At 43.8% G+C, this 5,042-nt stretch overlaps 1 protein-coding gene across 1 annotated transcript in view; it reads right to left on the reverse strand.

The window, feature by feature from the left end:
* Positions 1-4,649, reverse strand: part of NXT2 (nuclear transport factor 2 like export factor 2) — a 60,122-nt gene extending 55,473 nt beyond the window's left edge. Inside the window, exon 1 of the mRNA XM_025215378.1 lies at positions 4,431-4,649. The gene's annotated coding sequence lies outside the window, so the exon portion shown is untranslated. The remainder of the gene's footprint in view (positions 1-4,430) is intronic.
* Positions 4,650-5,042: the final 393 nt, after the last annotated feature.

The raw sequence follows: 5,042 nt of genomic DNA on the forward strand, positions 1-5,042 counted from the left end.
TTTGCTGATGTCCATGAGAATTTGAACTTGCTGCTGAACTTGGCTGCTACTGACTTCCATAGGCCTAACACCCACAAAACCACCACTGTCATCAGTGAAGCTTCTGACTGACTTCCACAGGCCAAGATAATCAGATGAGTATTCTTCCTATGTGCTTTTCCTTCCGCTCTTTTATTAGGTCAAGACCTTTTTATTTTCAGTAAATACTTTTGTGTAGGAAGTGATTATTACTTTCTATTAATTTTACAAATTCTTTTGCCAAGGGCTGATGATCCAGGGAAGCCCTAAAATTGGGTCACTGTATATATTCTCCCATCAGTCTACGTAGAGATTATATAGCTTCCATCCTGCCCCTGGAGCCACTGCTGACAAACTCCATCCACTTGCTCCAGCTAGGATGCACAAAGACCATCAATTAGGCAGAACAGAAGGCTCAGAACTATGCCAACGGGCTCATGGTGAATCTCAGAGTGGTATGAGACAAAGTGCAGTGCTGGGATGAGCACCGAGGTCTCCTCCAAGTAATCTACTTCACCTAATGGCTGGTGTCTGGTATGCCCAGCAAAAGCAAATAGGCAGGGTTCATTTTGTCAGTAGTGGGGGTTGAGAGAGAAACTAGACAGATAGCTCTAGGCTGCCTGATTTATTTACCTGTTAAAAAGCTGTAATTTCTGGAATGTGATTCCATGCAATGTATAGTATGTGAATCTTCCTGTCACAGATTTCATGATCTTATTAAAAACTATTAGAATGGATTCTCTTTCCCACTAAAGACTATGAATAACAAATTTTCTGTTGTTGCAGTGAAAATACCGGTTCACCAATGATTACAGCACCTGATTTATTACTTCCTGGATTGTATTAGTCTGTAATGAAGAATACGTTTAAAAAAACCCCAAAAAACACAGTAGCTAGTAACTAAGGCAAATCGATAAAGCTGATTTACAAGAACATTCTTGATTTTTATCATGCTTTAGCCAGCCAAAAAAGCCAATTTTCAAAAAAAACAAAGCTTGGAGAACTGCAAAAATTGGGTTTTGGCATTGCTTCAAAGTTTATAATAACTAAAGGAATGTGAGTGTCCATTTTAATCTACCACTCCATGATCCCTTTTTTCTTCTGATAACAGACTTAAAAGTGTGGAGATTCTTTTCAGAGTTGTAGAATAGACTGAGGCAGAAACATGAGCAGATCCTTACATGGAAAAGATTATTTGATTTACATTTCCTGGTGACTAAGAATGGATGCAAATAGACTGAGACACATCGCTTGCCTCCTAACTCAACCCTAAAATCATAATCAAGCAAATTACTGGTAATGGGTTGTCCAGCCTTTCATATCTAGACCTCCAACTGAACCCGACCAGTTCCGAACACCATTCAATTCCCTACTTGAAATTTGTTTCCAGTTCCTAAGAATAAAGTGCCCCTGTCAATGGGAGTTCCTGTCATTAGTGTACCAGTTAAGGCTAAGTGAGTAAAACACTATTCATCTCAGCTGCCAAATGACTTCAGGAATCTGAAGCAGAAAATACAAGCTAAGTGGCCATCTTCTGTACCTAGGTTTTACACAATATATGAGAATCTGTGGATTATCTCCAAATTCCCTTTTTGTGATGCTATATTTAAATTTCAACAGATTAACGTATAAGTGTTCAAGAACTGGTTCCCTGAGGAAGAGTATCAAATAAACTGGTAGAAGTGCCATTCAGACAGCCAAGAATAAACTCACATGCCCCTGTTCTGTTGATTTATTCCAGAGCTATGCACCTGGGCTCTACAGCTGTCAAACATACTCCATCTGGAGTAACAGCCATTTGCTCAATAGTTGTCATATTGTCTGACACAAACAATTGACTGCTAAATTTGTATTCGGACATTCTGTACTTAGTTTGAAATAATGGAAATGTCATATTTTCCTACTGTCCTGGGGTTTGGAATATTTTTTTTTTTTTTTTCCACTGTTCATAAGGTTTCTGAATTGGAAAATTGTTGTATTCCCTTAAGTCCAAATTTTCAAGAAGTAGTTACTGATTTTGGGACCCAACAAATTTTAGGGTGACCAATTTTTGCCACTTAGGAAGAGATTTTTCAGAAGTACCATGACTTGAGTTGAAGTTGTGGGTGTTCAGCATCTATGGAAAAGTCAAATTCAGTGTGTTTCAATCCAAACAGGCACAATGAAATGTAAGTAAGAAGAAGAAGAGTTATGTAGACCCTATCTTCAAAGAGAAGAGTCACAAGGTTGAATTAAGATGTCAGGGAAAGGACATGGCCAGATCAGTGGGCCAGGAAGATAAGATCAGTAGTTGCATTTATCTGAATTAGAAGGCAGGCTATATCTGTATCAAGGAGGGCATAGAGGAGTAGGTTAGAGTAGTTAAGGCAAGAAATGGTGAGTGTATGGATAACAGACTTAGCTGTGGAGATAGAAATACAAGGACAGATCTAAATGGAAACATTGGGCACATCTACACATTGCCCTATGGTGACATTGTTACTGCACCATGCTTTAGTACTTCCTTTTGGAAGTACTAAAGCATGGCACAATAACTACCTGTACTGCACTGTACATGCAGCACATGATTATATTTAGCAGCTACTTCACCACAGCAGTGTGCTATAAGAAGGGAGACTGCCACTACAGTGAAGTAGCTGCTGGTCACATATACACATTAGGGGTGTGTGAAATGGGCCATATTTGATTCAGATTCGGATTTGGCCTTAATCAGGGACAGCGATTCAATTTGTTGATTCGGATCACTGTACCCAATTCAATTTGGCTGAATCCAGTTCTGAAGATTTGATGCTGATTCAGAGAATCAGAGATTCGGTCATAGACAGCTTTAAATGATTTTTCTACATACCTTGAGGTACCGGGCACAGCTTGTGAATGCTGCAATGCTGGGGCAGATGAAGCATCCAACAGGAGCATGGACGGCCTCCCTGCATGTTTGGCAGCAAACCCGGAAGTGGACCGGAAGTACTTCCAGTCCACTTCCAGGTCTGCTGGCAAGCATGCAGGGGGTTCCCCTGCACCTGCCTGGCTCAGTGATTGGGTATGGGGGGATCCTACGTGCCCCCCCAGACCCAGGAGGCACCAGTCGCTGAGCGAGGGGATGCAGGGCATTCCCCCTGGTGGACCAGAAGTAGACCGGAAGTGCTTCTAGCTCCAATGGGACACTCCATCTACCCCATCATCGCAGCATTACGAGCCGCCTGGTACCTTGTGGTATGTAGAAAAAACATTTAAAGCTGTGTCTATATCTGAATTGTCAAATCTTTCTGAATCGATTCGGAGGGTTCCGATCTGATTTGAGAGAGATTAAAGTGTCTCCTGATTTGATTCAGATTCAGAGATTCGGCCACTGAATGGGGTCGAATCTCTGCCAAATCGAATCGGGGACTGAAGCTTTGCACAGCCCCAATAGACACCCGTGGACACTAATCACTGTGGTATGATGCATGCTATCGTGATGTAGTGTCATGTGTAGATGCGCCCATTGTGTATTATCAGCAGGGATCCTGCTTTTCTGTTTAAAAATTCTAGTTGCTCTGATAAAGATTCAAAGTTCTCTGATTAAAACACCTAAAACCCATGTTTTTCCCTTGATTAAAGTGAAACACTGCTATATATACACAAGTATCAGTTGAACATAATGTTTTATTGATATATTTACAATTGTAAAGCAATTTGGATGTCTACCAGTGCCTCAATCATTATAAATACCTATATATTTTGGCTTTTGATTTTGTTTTTTTTTTTTTTTTAAATCTTAGGAAATCAGAGCCCCCTTCACTCAGCTGTGGGTCCCCTACACTGCTTTGTGGCACTGAGCAGCCCTGATATGTCAGTACCCTGTCCCTGCCCATGCCATTGCCTCTCAGTTCTAAGCCACAGCCCCGCCCAGTCCTGCTCACTCTGGACCCACAGTCCCCCACCCTCTCTGGCAATACCAGTGTCCCTCACTCCTGACCCATGCCCCCCAGGCGCCCTTCACTCCAGACCCACAGACCCCCTGGCCCTGCCGGTGCCCGTCCCTCCCAACCTATAGCCCCCCTGGCCTTGTTGTTGCCCCTCATTCTCAGCAAGAGGAGGAGAGAGCCAAGGACAGAGCCTAGTGGGACCCAATAGTAAGAAGGCAAAAGAGGCATAGTAGGGACCCCATAGTAGGGGCAAAAGAAGAATTCCCTAAGGAGATAAATTAGGAATGGCTAGAGAGGTTTGACAACCACCACCAGATGAGAGAGTTACAGAAGCCCATCAAGATCCAGCCAGAAGAAACTGATTTTAAAATATGCTCCAAAGGGAAGGAAGGACTATTTAGATGAAATGGGGGGCAATAAATTGAAGTGGTGGGTTTTTAAAAACACTGCTTCAGTTTAGGGCCCTTTGAACCCCCGTGTCATGCATACACCCCGCTGACTTACCTTCCTCTCTGGGGGCAGACAGAGGAAGGACGAGCTGCCAGCAGGTGGAGCAATCCCTGGGCTGAGGCAGGGGGCTAAAGCTTCCCTTTGTGGCAGCGGCAGCTCCCCCCACCAAGCAGCACCCGCCTGCAGGCATCCAGCTCGGGGGGCTTCTGGGGGACACCATAGCTGTGGAGAGAAGCACCAAGTCCCTGTGTAGTTCAGGCACGCAGGCAGGCTCTAGGGGAAAAAAAAAAAAAAAAGGATCAGGCTTCCTGCTTTTCTTGGGCGGAGCCTGCCTTACTGGGTTCCTGCCAGGCTGCCTACTGGGCTTTCTGCAGAGCCCCTGAGCGTGTGCACAGAGCCCGGTGCTTTGCTGCTCCTACAGCCATGGAGCAAACTAAAACTCCTCAGAGGATTTTTAGTTTGCTGCGCCCCAAGTCATTTAAAGTGCTTTACACTGCCAAATTTGCTACAGCGGCTGGAATTAATGCGCAATACGCCACCGATATGTGAAAACACCAACACCACTAAGAGTGCAAAAGCATTTAGCCTGCTTTGAAGTGTCATGCACACACACCTCTCATTTCGTCTACACATGGCCAATCAAATCATTAACTGATAGACTCAGTG

Source organism: Alligator sinensis, unplaced genomic scaffold (assembly GCF_000455745.1).
Source record: "Alligator sinensis unplaced genomic scaffold, ASM45574v1 scaffold646_1, whole genome shotgun sequence".
Lineage (NCBI taxonomy): Eukaryota > Metazoa > Chordata > Crocodylia > Alligatoridae > Alligator > Alligator sinensis.